Raw genomic sequence first — 14,490 nt, forward strand, 5'->3', positions numbered from 1 at the left:
TAAGTGCAGCTAACTGACTGACTGTTCTGCCTAATCTATCTAACTCAAATCAAATGACACTGTCTCTCTCTCTCTCTATCTCTCAGCACACCGGAACACACACTACACAGGGCCGCCGTGCAGGCGGCCTTATATAGTGTGGGGTGTGTACTAAATCCCCTGAGCCATAATTGGCCAAAGCCACCCTGGCTTTGGCCAATTACAGCTCTCTCTACTGACGGCGCTGTGATTGGCCAAGCATGCGGGTCATAGTGCATGCTTGGCCAATCATCAGCCAGCAATGCACTGCGATGCCGCAGTGAATTATGGGCCGTGACGCGCCACACGAATTTAGCGCGAACGGCCCATATCGTTCGCAATTCGGCGAACGGGCGAACAGCCGATGTTCGAGTCGAACATGGGTTCGACTCGAACACGAAGCTCATCCCTACTAGTGACAAGAAAAAGCCTTTTTCTTTTGTTAGGGACATCATGTGGTGTAGATTAATTGCTTTGATGGTGTTGTCCCTGGCTTCACGTCCAGGGACGAAACCAACTTGATCTTGGGAGATTATGGAAGGCAATATGGCTAGCAATCTGTTGGCTAATATCTTGGAAAATATTTTGATGTCCACATTTAATAGTGAGATTGGTCTGTAATTTCCTGTTTGGGAGGGGTCCTTTCCTTCTTTGGGGATGACCACAATGTGGGCCTCCAACATTCCCTTTGTAAGAGGGTTTGTAGGGGAGAGTGAATTAAAGGTCTTAAGAAAGGGGGTTTGGAGAGTACTTAAGAATGTCTTGTAGTATACCGCTGGGAGGCCGTCAGGTCCCGGGCTCTTTCCAGGTTTAAGCTGTTTAACTGCCTGTTCCCATTCCACGGGAGAAATCGGTAAGTCAAGGGATGCTATTGTTTCTTGGGGTATTTTCCCTGGGGCATATTGCTCTAGGAACGCGTCAATGTTCAGAGTCCTTTGGGGTGCTGGGGTCGAGTCATGTGCCGAGGTACGTAAGTCATAAAGGGAGGCATAATATGTTTCAAATTCCTTAGCTATGTCTTCATTGTGCGTGAGGAGATGTCCCTTAGCAGAATGTAACTGGTGGATTGTGTTATTGTTTTGTTTCTTACGGAGGGCCCGTGCGAGTAGGTGGCCACTCTTGTTCCCAAATTCGTAAAAGAGTTTGTGAGACAAGATGAATCTTTTTTTGAGATTTAAATGTAACTCCTCCTTAATAAGTGTGCGTATCTCCGTTAGTTCGGAATGCGTTTGTTGAGCTAGAGTATGCTTATGTAGGGTCTCAAGTTTTTTCAGTTTAGCAAATAAGTTGGATAGTGTAGCTTTCTTCGCCCTTTTGATAGAAGCAGCTAGTGATATCAGTTTGCCTCGTATGACACATTTGTGAGCTTCCCATTGTGTCTGGGGAGACGTGTCTGGGGTGTCATTGTCGATGAAATAGTCCTTTAAGCAGGAACGGATCTCCTGTACATGTATTGCGTCTGTTAGGAGGGTAGGGTCTAATTTCCAAATGTACGTTCTGTGGTGCGTGTCAGGAAAAGTAAGAGTCATGGAGATGGGATGATGGTCCGACATTATCATGGGGTCTATAGTTGCCGCAGTCAGAGTCGAGAGGTCTTGTTGTGAAAGAAATAGATAATCAATGCGAGAATATTTGTTGTGGGGAGCGGAAAAAAAGGTAAAGTCTTTGTCTTTTGGGTGGAGGATGCGCCATGCATCATGGAGAGAAAGTTCTTGGAGGCAACCCTTGATTTGTTTCAGGGCCCTGTATGGTAAATGAGATTTGCCTGTGGAAGTGTCAATTAGAGGATCTAAGGGGACATTTAAATCGCCCCCCAAGACTAAGAGGCCTTCCTGGAAGGCTGCTAGTTTCCCTATCACTGTTCTGAAAAAGGGGACTTGGGCAGTGTTGGGGCTATATAAGTTTGCAAGAGTGATTGGTCTCTTGTTAAACGTGCCTTTAAGGAAGACAAATCTGCCTTGATCATCTAGAAGAGTGTCTGTAACTTGCAAGGGTACGTTTTTGGAGAGGAGTATGGAGACTCCTTTAGTTTTTGAGGTTGGGGCTGTAGCATGAAAGTGGTGGGGGAAAGAATGGTTCGTCAGTTTAGGTATATTGTTACCGTCAAAGTGGGTCTCTTGGAGGAATACCACATCTGCCTTTGCGCTTCGCATATGGGCTAGCAACTGCGAACGCTTTTCAGGTATGTTTAATCCTTTCACATTGAGAGAAATTATTTTCAAGGAGAGCTTAGCGGGTGATGTTTGGCGGTGTGCCATTGTCAGCTAGCCTGGGTATGAGCTACCTAGCTTATTGTTTAGCAGCAGGGAAGTCAGAGACGGGGGATGGATATGGAAGATAAAAAAATGTAGTGGGGGGGGGGAGAAGTGATAAGTGGAGGAGGGTGGGTAGTAAGGGTATTATCGGGTGAGGATTGTGGATGTTGGAACTGAAGGGGGAAATCTGGGAGTTATACCGGTTGTGGGGATTGACCTGCAGTCCCACTTACAGAATCTGCGGGGAACCGGTTTGGGTCAGCGGTATCTACCTGAGTCCGCGCGTGGTGGGGGTGGCAAGTGACGGTCAGCCAAGGGAGTGAGTCCCGTGTCCCAGTGAGGTCATCGGGGCTAAGTGCAAATTTTCCTGTGTATCGTGTCAAGGTTTCCAGAGAGATATGAAGTTGTCTCTTGAATGTTCCCGACAAAAAGTGTATGATTTTTTACTATGGTGAGGGAGTGTGTTATATGCTTGGGGAGAACGGAGGAGGATGATGGGTGTGTAAAGTCCGTGAGGTGCCAGAGATCTTATTGTCATTGGGGGTCTATTTGTTATTATTACAGGGGGAGAGTGCTTACTGACGTATGGGTCATGTGTGGGTGTCATGTGGTTGAGGAGCGTTGAATAGGTCAAGGTACATCCTAAACTAGAGATTAACACTATACCTTTGAGTGGTAAAGGTCTCGGATGTTTTATTCATTCTTGATATTGAAAATATTGAAACTATTGAAATTATTGAAACTATTAACTGAGGGTAAACAGTCTGGCCTACCTGACATAGGGTGGAATAGAAGGCATAGGCTATGAGATAGCTTGCAGGTACTGAAATAACAGTATTGACTGCAATGCGTGCATACCTGTGAGAGAAGAAGAGAAACTTATACAGAGCATCTCCAGGACCGAGGGGGACGTGCTCAACTGTGGTCTAATGAGACGTACCCTGTGTTTGATCCCCTGGAAACGGGAATAAGGGTGTGCTTTAAGTTTGAATCAGGAGGATAATTTTACTCCTCTGGGCTTTAAGTGTATAATGGTTGGTTGTAGTGTTTGTCCTTCTTACCTGAGCACGTTCCACTCGGCTCCTAGTTAGCTCTCCTCAGCTCTTGGTTCAGGCGATTTGATATGACAGAGATATCTATAAGAGGAGAAAGAGGAAGGGTGAATGCTTGTACAATAAATATCCTATGAGGACAGTGGAGTGCGTTTCTTGAGAGAGACACAACGGAAGGCAAAGTAAGTGTGATAAGGGGAGAGTTGTAGTAGGGTTAACATGATATAGTATGAGTTGGAAGAAGGTGATATGGTAAGAAAAGGGGAGATAAGGAGTAGGGATGAGCCGAACACCCCCCTGTTCGGTTCGCACCAGAACATTCGAACAGGAAAAAAGTTCGCTCGAACACGCGAACACCGTTAAAGTCTATGGGACACGAACATGAATAATCAAAAGTGCTAATTTTAAAGGCTTATATGCAAGTTATTGTCATAAAAAGTGTTTGGGGACCTGGGTCCTGCCCCAGGGGACATGGATCAATGCAAAAAAAAGTTTTAAAAACGGACGTTTTTTCAGGAGCAGTGATTTTAATAATGCTTAAAGTCAAACAATAAAAGTGTAATATCCCTTTAAATTTCGTACCTGGGGGGTGTCTATAGTATGCCTGTAAAGGGACGCATGTTTCCTGTGTTTAGAACAGTCTGACAGCAAAATGACATTTGGAAGGAAAAAACACATTTAAAACTACCCGCGGCTATTGCATTGCCGACAATACACATAGAAGTTCATTGATAAAAACGGCATGGGAATTCCCCCCAGGGAAACCCCGAACCAAAATTAAAAAAAAAAAAAAATGACGTGGGGGGTCCCCCTAAATTCCATACCAGGCCCTTCAGGTCTGGTATGGATATTAAGGGGAACCCCGGCCAAAATTTAAAAAAAAAATGACGTGAGGTTCCCCCTAAATTCCATACCAGACCCTTCAGGTCTGGTATGGATTTTAAGGGGAACCCCGCGCCAAAAAAAAAAAAAAAAAACGGCGTGGGGTTCCCCCAAAAATCCATACCAGACCCTTATCCGAGCACGCAACCTGGCAGGCCGCAGGAAAAGAGGGGTGGACGAGAGTGCGGCCCCCCCCTCCTGAACCGTACCAGGCCACATGCCCTCAACATTGGGAGGGTGCTTTGGGGTAGCCCCCCAAAACACCTTGTCCCCATGTTGATGAGGACAAGGGCCTCATCCCCACAACCGTGGCCGGTGGTTGTGGGGGTCTGCGGGCGGGGGGCTTATCGGAATCTGGAAGCCCCCTTTAACAAGGGGACCCCCAGATCCCGGCCCCCCCCCTGTGTGAAATGGTAAGGGGGTACTTACCCCTACCATTTCACTAAAAAACTGTCAAAATAGTTAAAAATGACAAGAGACAGTTTTTGACACTTCCTTTATTTAAATGCTTCTCCTATCTTCCTTCATCTTCTTCTTCTTCTGGTTCTTCTGACTCTTCTGGTTCTTCCTCCGGCGTTCTCGTCCAGCATCTTCTCCGCGGCGTCTTCTATCTTCTTCTCCTCGGGCCGCTCCGCACCCATGGCATGAGGGGAGGCTCCCGCTCTTCTCTTCATCTTCTTCTTCATCCTCTTCTCTTCTTCATCTTCTTCATCTTCATCTTCTCTTCTTTTCTTCTGCGGGCCGCTCCGCATCCATGCATGGAGGGAGGCTCCCGCTGTGTGACGGCGTCTCCTCGTCTGACGGTTCTTAAATAACGGGGGGCGGGGCCACCCGGTGACCCCGCCCCCCTCTGACGCACGGTGACTTGACGGGACTTCCCTGTGACGTCACGGGGAATGCCACAGGGAAGTCCCGTCATGTCCCGTGCGTCAGAGGGGGGCGGGGTCACTGGGTGGCCCCGCCCCCCGTTATTTAAGAACCGTCAGACGAGGAGCGCCGTCACACAGCGGGAGCCTCCCTCCATGCATGGATGCGGAGCGGCCCGCAGAAGAAAAGAAGAGAAGATGAAGATGAAGAAGATGAAGAAGAGAAGAGGATGAAGAAGAAGATGAAGAGAAGAGCGGGAGCCTCCCCTCATGCCATGGGTGCGGAGCGGCCCGAGGAGAAGAAGATAGAAGACGCCGCAGAGAAGATGCTGGACGAGAACGCCGGAGGAAGAACCAGAAGAGCCAGAAGAACCAGAAGAAGATGAAGGAAGATAGAAGAAGCATTTAAATAAAGGAATTGTCAAAAACTGTCTCTTGTCATTTTTAACTATTTTGACAGTTTTTTAGTGAAATGGTAGGGGTAAGTACCCCCTTACCATTTCACACAGGGGGGGGGCCGGGATCTGGGGGTCCCCTTGTTAAAGGGGGCTTCCAGATTCCGATAAGCCCCCCGCCCGCAGACCCCCACAACCACCGGCCACGGTTGTGGGGATGAGGCCCTTGTCCTCATCAACATGGGGACAAGGTGTTTTGGGGGGCTACCCCAAAGCACCCTCCCAATGTTGAGGGCATGTGGCCTGGTACGGTTCAGGAGGGGGGGGGCCGCACTCTCGTCCCCCCCTCTTTTCCTGCGGCCTGCCAGGTTGCGTGCTCGGATAAGGGTCTGGTATGGATTTTTGGGGGAACCCCACGCCGTTTTTTTTTTTTTTTTTGGCGCGGGGTTCCCCTTAAAATCCATACCAGACATGAAGGGTCTGGTATGGAATTTAGGGGGAACCCCACGTCATTTTTTTTTTTAAATTTTGGCCGGGGTTCCCCTTAATATCCATACCAGACCTGAAGGGCCTGGTATGGAATTTAGGAGGACCCCCCCACGTCATTTTTTTTTTTTTTAATTTTGGTTCGGGGTTTCCCTGGGGGGAATTCCCATGCCGTTTTTATCAATGAACTTCTATGTGTATTGTCGGCAATGCAATAGCCGCGGGTAGTTTTAAATGTGTTTTTTCCTTCCAAATGTCATTTTGCTGTCAGACTGTTCTAAACACGGGAAACATGCGCCCCTTTACAGGCATACTATAGACACCCCCCAGGTACGAAATTTAAAGGGATATTACACTTTTATTGTTTGACTTTAAGCATTATTAAAATCACTGCTCCTGAAAAAACGTCCGTTTTTAAAACTTTTTTTTGCATTGATACATGTCCCCTGGGGCAGGACCCGGGTCCCCAAACACTTTTTATGACAATAACTTGCATATAAGCCTTTAAAATTAGCACTTTTGATTTCTCCCATAGACTTTTAAAGGGTGTTCCGCGGCATTCGAATTTGCCGCGAACACCCCAAATTGTTCGGTGTTCGGCGAACTTGCGAACAGCTAATGTTCGAGTCGAACATGAGTTTGACTCGAACTCGAAGCTCATCCCTAATAAGGAGGAGGCAAGAGAAAGAGTGAGGAAGGAGGGAGAGGAAGGAAGGAGTTGTAGGTGGGTATTGAGATACTGCAGATGTCTTCAGAGGGGGATCCAAAGAAAGTTTCTTGATCGTGTGGTCATAAATTGGGATCCAGAGACGGTATGACATCTGTTGGATATTGATACGTCTCTCTTCCTGTTGATTCAGTGAGAGGATGAGTTCCATGCTGTAACTCCGTTAGTCAGGCAAGGTGATTAGTGGAGGATCGGAGTCGGTTTCTTGAGTAAAGGGCGGTAGAAAAGGTGGGTAGAGTAACAGTTGGGGAGTGTGTCCTCTCTCTGCGTGGGGCGAATCACCACATAGTGCAATGACAATGTTCCCTTCTGGCTGAGTTGTGGAGATAAAGATAAGGCACTATGTGGATATGCCTTCTGGAACTTAAAATAGAGATGTCATCAGGAATTCCAAGGTGGTGTCGCAGTGTCTGGTAACAGGTTCCCTGGTCTCTCACAGGCTCTGAGGGTGTACAGCCGAGGGGAGCGTAGGACTCGATGTCATCCTTCCTGTGTCAGGTAGGTTCGATAAACCAGAAGGAGAGAACGAAACATCAAAAAAAAAAAAAAAGAAGAAGGGGAAAAGGAGAAAAACCCATTAAAGCAAACATGGGTGCTCCGTTTAGGTGATGCGGGCCCTGCGGTGTGCAGGGGAGGCCGTGGGGCTGCCATTCCGTGGCATTCCTGGATCTCTCAGCGGAGAGTGATGGGGCGCTGGGTGAGGGCGGCGACGGCCCAGGTTAAAGTTGCCAGCTTCTGCGATGCCATCCATCGATGTGGCTCTTTGCATTTGTGGTAGGCGGAAATCGCTATACCAATCAGGTGGTGCAACTACTGGCAAGTCCAGGGTGGAACAGAAGTGTTCCAGGTCCTCTGGAACCCTGAGAAGCGCTGTGCGACCCATGTGTGTTGCTGAGAGGCCAAAAGGAAACTTCCAATGATACACAATCGATCTGGCTCTTAGTATGTCTAGTAACGGTCTCAGTTCGCGCCTTCTTTGCAAAGTGATATTTGAAAGATCTTGGTATATCTTGATGCTTGAGCCTTGGAAAGAAAGTTGATTGCGACTTCTGGATGCTCGCAAGATCTCTTCCTTAAGGGGGAAATCATTGAGGCAGCAAACCGTATCTCTAGGGGGATCTGTATCCCTTCCCCTCGGGCGTAGTGCTCTGTGGATACGTTCAAAAGCCACTGGAGTGTCCTGGGGCCTCTCGAGTAGCTCATTAAATATGGATGACACTGTTTGAGGCAGTTGATTGAAATCGATTGATTCAGGGATCCCTCTTAGGCGGAGGTTGCGGCGTCTCCCGCGGTTATCGAGATCTTCCATGTGTCGGTTAATGTCTCTCAGGTGAACTGCATGAGATTCAGTAATTTGCTGTACATGGCATAAAGCTGCATCCTGGCGTGTCTGTGTCATCTCTACCTCCTCCATTCTAATTGACATGGCCTGGAGGTCAGACCTCATGTCCGAAATGGCCGCCATGAGAGTGTTTTTTATGTCCGCAGCCACGCTGTGTAAGTCATCAAGGCTGACAGCCGGCGGTTGTCTCTGTTCTGACCCCATGTCTGATGGGCTCTGGGCTCCGGAGCAGTGGGGGCTGTCACTCGGGGAAAACGCCGTGCTTGCGGAGGCTGACTGTGAGGCCTGCGTCCTTCCCTTAGGCCGGGATCGGAAGATCTCGGGAATGTGTCTGTCACCCTGGGTTTCTTGGCTCCGTGGAGATCGGGACCGGGTAGCCGAGGCGCTGCGGGATGTTCTCACCATAGTAGGGGAGACTAGAAAGCTAGAAAGCTGAAGATGCTGGACCTCATGGACGGGAGCTACGGATCTACACGTCCATCTTGGAGTGGCACCAGACCACCCAGTGATTTTTACTTAATAACTCTCCATATAACATTCTGACAACATGGAAAAAGCTGATTGATTTTTTTCCCTGAACTTACCCATCCTATTTAGCTAAGCAAGATCTTCCTTGTCCTGGTGGATCACCACTCCAGCTATATCTGTGGGAAAATCTTTCCTTCCTTACAATTAGAAACCTCTTACAACAGACACAAGTCTGTCAGGTTGGAGAGGAGTCTGCACAGTTCAGGGAACATGTTCAATAAAAGAAACCAAAATCCCCATGAAAATGTTGCAGCTCAGAGCAGTCACGTTGTCCCTCCTCCGCTGGACCCCACTTCTAAACTGACACCCAATTTGGGCACAGTCAGACAATGCCACCAGATTATCTGGTATCCACATGACAAGAATGGACAATTAGCAGGAGGATTATCCCACCAGCCACCACTTGGATCAAGAGCAATAGAAATTTCATCCAGATGTGTTCAATCTGAAATGCCAAACATAGGGGACTTTGGATGTGGACATACTAGCCTCCACATGCAATGACAAGCTACTTCTGTTTGTTGCCAAAACTAAGGATCCTCTAGCTCTGATCTCAAGTGCTCTAAATATCCCCTAGTCTCAGTCGAATTTATGCCTCCCCTTCACTACAAATTCTGCCTTGTCTGTTCAACAAAATAAAGCAAGGGAGGAAAATGGTAATTTCACTTGCACTGAACTGGCCCAGAAAAATCTGGGACACAGACATGCTCAGACTTCTAGCAGCCACAGAAGATCCATTACCCTACCTGGAAATCTTACTTTCCCTGGGGTGCTAGGTGTGGGAGCAGTCAATTCAGTCCTACAGATTATTCTGTGCTTTGCATTCTGACCTTCCCACAAACAGGTCTTGACCAGAATCTAATTCTTAGCAGGTATTGGCCTTATCCATCCTTTTTCAAAGGCCTTTGGCTTCCCACTTCCTTATAAATACCTTTATTCAAGATGTTTCTCATGTTAGGCCCCCTTGCATTACCCTGTGCTTCCCTGTGGCCTTAATTTGGTTCTCTTTGCCCTGCAGAAACAACTCTGTAAACTCATCAGCAATATTCCTTTGGAGATTCTTGCTAGCAAAGTTCCCTTTTTGGTAGCCATCACCTCTGTCAGATGTGTAAAAACCAGCAGCCCCTTCCTATTTAGAGTCTTTTTTCATTATTCACAAAAGGTTGTATCACACCTCAGGCCATCTTTTCTTCCAAAGTTGATTTCAGAGTTGCATTTAAATGAGGACATTGTCTTGCCATCCTTGTGCCCTGCTCCTTAGGATCAAAAGTAATTATCTCTACATTACCTGAAAGCAGTCAGAGCCATTACAGTGTATCTTAAAAGGTACTTCTTCCTTTAGACAAATGGATTGGAAGGGGGCCCTGCTTTAAAATCCACCATTGCATAGTGGATCAGGTACTTGGTTACAAACAAAAAACCTCCTCCTGTGCTCTTAAGTGCCCACTCCACTAGATCTTTAGGCATATCCTGGGCTTTTGGGTACTAAGCCACTGTTGATCAATTTTCCCAACGTTTTACCTGGTAACTGTTCAATCTTCCACAGATGCAGCTTTGCCTGAAAGGTTCTTGCAGTGGCACAGTGAATTTGGGTCATTGTCCCCTGTTGTTTTGTGGGCCTTGTGGCACAGTTCCACTTCCCTAGTTATTTAAATAGAGTGCCAAAAGTTGAACAATAGTAGAAGAAGGTACCTACGTCCTATGAAAGTGGAAGGCTAGTGTACTTAATGGTACCGTAACAATTGAGATACACAAGTATATAAAACAAGTAGAATTTTATTAAATTAACATCAACATGTTAAAACATACAATTTAAAAAAACATCTCTGTCCAAATAAAAAAGGTGCAACTGAAAAAGATGACAATACCAGTTCACCCTGTATCAATTATGTTAGCATGCTCAACATGTTTTGGCGAATATTCATCGCTTTGTTTGCATGATATGATGTTAAAAGAACAGAGACAGTACTACAGAGATAAGAAAAAGAATATCAGATTAATCATAATAGACATTATAAAACATCACATAACGTGACTAGATGACAAAGTAATGGTGATTATGGTGTCCCCCCCCAAAAGGTGGTCATGACTCTTACCCAAATCAGCAACACAGGCCGCAGTCCAAAAAGAGTAGGTCCACCCCGGCGGGCATGGGAACCCTCCACATGCCAAGAACAGAAGCAACGGGGATCTATTGAAAAGTGTAATGAACATTGTTATAGATATGGTTTAAAGCAGTACACTTCCTAAGAGTCATAAGAGTCATAAAAAACGTATTATTGATGTATTATATCAATAGCCAGGTGCACATCATAGTAAAGAATCATACCAAGATGTGTAACTTCAGTGGACATCCAATGGTTATTCTGATATCATAGCTAACATATGCTATAAAGAAAAGAGAGGGGAGTTGCCCACCCTTTGTATTTATTACTTGGAGACACCCCTTTTTTTGAAAGTAGACAGTCCAAGGTATTTAGTAGGGATGAGCCTAACACCCCCCAGAACCTGCGAACGGACCGAAAGTTTGCGCAAACTTTAGAACCACATTAAAGTTTATGGGACTCGAACGTTCGAAATCAAAAGTGCTAATTTTAAAGGCTAATATGCAAGATATTGTCCTAAAAAGGATTTGGGGACCCGGGTCCTGCCCCAGGGGTCATGTATCAATGCAAAAAAAAGTTTTAAAAACGGCCGTTTTTCGGGAGCAGTGATTTTAATGATGCTTAAAGTGAAAAAAAAGTGAAATATTCCTTTATCGTACCTGGGGGGTGTCTATAGTATGCCTGTAAACTGGCGCATGTTTCCTGTGCTTAGAACAGTCCCTGCACAAAATTACAGTTTTAAAGGAATAAAAGTCATTTAAAACTGCTTGCGGCTTTAATGTAATGTCGGGTCCCAGCAATATGGATGAAAATCAGTGAGACAAACGGCATGGGTACCCCCCACCCCCCAGTCCATTACCAGGCCTTTTGGGTCTTGTATGGATATTAAGGGGAACCCCGCACCCAAATTTAAAAAAGGAATGGCGTGGGGCCCTCAGACCCTATATACTCTGAACAGCAGTATACAGGCGGTGCAAACAAGACAGGGACTGTAGGTTTGTTGTTAAGTAGAATCTGTTTGCAATTTTGAACTGTTACATTTTTAAAGTGTAGCTCTAGCCAAAAAATCTATTTTTAAGCTTTTTTGAAAACATAGAGAAGGGTTGTCACCCCTGTAACATTTGTTTTGCTGTTTGTGTACCTCTTCAGAAGATTTCACCTCACTTTCTGTCCCAATGACAAATGTTTTTTGAAAATGTGGGGTTTTTAGTAAAACAAGGATTGGTGATAAAGCATCAGTGAAGAGGAGACACATTTTTCTCATATTAACTCTTACAGGAGAGAATTTCCCTTCCATGGGGTAGATTTCATCTCACTTCCTGTTGTCTCCTTCCGTTTGCAAGTAGGAGTCGTTTGTAAGTTGGATGTTTGAAAGTAGGGGCCTGCCCTATATACTCTGCAGAAATTGGGGCCTTAGGTGTTGGTGTTGCCACAACACTGTAAGCCCTCACAGTTACTCTTGGTGGGCGCAGGAACGGGCCCTGCTGTGAAATATTAGATCAAGAATTGTAATTACATGCCATTGTTGAACAGTGGTAGAAAAATTGGGCCTTTGGTGGTGGTGGTGGTGCTGGTGTCACAACACTGTAAGTCCTCACAATTAATCTTGGTTGGTGCTGGAACGGGCCCTGCTGTGAAATATTATATCAAGAATTGTAATTACATGCACCTGTTGAACAGGGGCAGAAAAATTGGGCCTTAGGCACTGGTGCCACAACAATGCAACCCCTCACAGATGCTATAGGTGGAGCGCAGGAATGAGCCCTGCTGCAAATTATTGCATCAAAAATTGTAATTATATGCCCCTGTTAAACAGGGGCTAAAAATTTGAGCCTTGGGCACCGGTGCTGCTGCCACAACAGTAGAAACCCTCACAGATACTCTGCAGCAGGGCTCATTCCTGTGCTCCAACTAAAGTATTGCATCAAAAATTGTAATTACACGCCCCTGTTAAACAGGGGCAGAAAAATTGCTACAACACTGCAACCCCTCACAGATGCTATAGTCGGAGCGCAGGAATGAGACCTGCTGCAAAGTATTGCATCAAAAATTGTAATTATATGCCCCTGTTAAACGGGCTGAATAATTGGGCTTTGGGCACTGGTGCTGGTGCCACAACACTGCAATCCGTCACAGATACTATAGTTGGAGCGCAGGAATGAGCCCCGCTGAATAGTATTGCATCAAAAATTGTAATTACACGCCCCTGTTAAACAGGGGCTGAAAAATTGGGCCTTGGCCACTGGTGGCCGTGCCCAGAGTCAAAAATGTTCTTACAAGCTATCAGCATGATAATTGAGGAGGAAGAGCATTGTAACTCAGCATAACAGGATAGTCACTCAGCATTAGCATAGGCCGTCTTGAAGGGATCTCACATTAAAAAAAAAATCAATCAGTTACATCAGCATCAGGTGCTTGGTAGCTGGTGATCCAAGACTGATTCATTTTTATGAAGGTCAGCCGATCGACTGATTCAGTGGACAGGCGCACCCTGTGATCGGTTACAAAGCCTCCAGCAGCACTGAATGTGCGTTCCGAAAGAACGCTGGATGCAGGACAGGCCAAAAGCTCAATTGCATACTGTGTAAGCTCTGACCAGTGATCCATCCTCAAGACCCAGTAACCCAGAGGATTTTTGGTGGGAATGGTGTCCAAGTCTGATCTTGCCCCTAGGTAATGCTGCACCATGTGAATCAGACGCTGGTGATGGTTGCTGGAACCGATCAGACCTTGGGGCTGCGGACTAAAAAATTGTCTGAATGCATCGGTCAGACGGCCACCTTCTCCACCACTCCTTCTGTGACTGACTGAAGCCTCAGCAACACGTTGTCCAGGAGGACTAAGAAATTGTAACCTCCCAGGCTCTGGAAACACATTGCACAAACCTTTCTGCAAGGCCTCTGCTCTCTCTGCGATGGCAAGATAAGGTCCGCAGCCTTACCCTTGTAATGTGGATCAAGGAGGGTTGCCAGCCAATAATCATCCCTTCCCTTGACACCACGGACATGAGGATCCTTCCGCAGGCTTTGCAGGATCAGGGAGGCCATGCAGCGTAGGTTTGCTAAGGCATTCGGTCCAGAGTCCTCTGGGTCACTAAGGACGACATGATCTGCAGCCACCTCCTCCCAGCCACATACAAGTCCATGGGTTTCTTTGGACTGTAAATGATCCCTTGAAGACTGCTGCTGATGCTGAGTGCCAGGCTCCTCTCTATGCTGACACAATCCTCCTCCTTCTCCTCCTCTTCCTGTGTGATCGGCGGGCACGCAGGAACATTGTCTGGATAAAGGGGGCCTTGAGAGGTAAGGAAGTCCTCCTCTTCCTGCCCCTGTTCTGCCTCAAGTGCCCTTTCCATTATTCCATGTGGTGTGTGCTTCAACAGGTGAACAGATCATAGCCCACTGGCGCGGGGAAAAAAAACAAGGTCCCCTGACCCTGTCCTGGTGCCATAGTTGCATAGGTACTCATTGATGGCCCTCTGCTGTGTCTGCAGCCGCTGCAGCATGGCCAACGTTGAGTTCCACCTGGTGGGCATGTCACAGATTAGGCGGTTCTTGGGCAGGTAAAATTCCTTTTGGAGGTCAGCCAGCCAAGCACTGGCATTATATGACCTGCAGAAATGCACACAAACTTTCCTGGACTGCCTCAGGACATCCTATAAGCCCGGGTACCATGCCCAAGAACCGCTGCACCACCAAGTTAAAGACGTGAGCCAAACAGGTCACATGGGTCAGTTGTTCCCGTCGGAGGGTGGAAAGGAGGTTGGTGCCATTGTCGCAAACCACCATACCTGCCTTAAGCTGGCGTGGCGTCAACCACCTCTGAACCTGCCCC

This window comes from Aquarana catesbeiana, linkage group LG09 (assembly GCF_042186555.1).
Source record: "Aquarana catesbeiana isolate 2022-GZ linkage group LG09, ASM4218655v1, whole genome shotgun sequence".
NCBI classification, from domain to species: domain Eukaryota; kingdom Metazoa; phylum Chordata; class Amphibia; order Anura; family Ranidae; genus Aquarana; species Aquarana catesbeiana.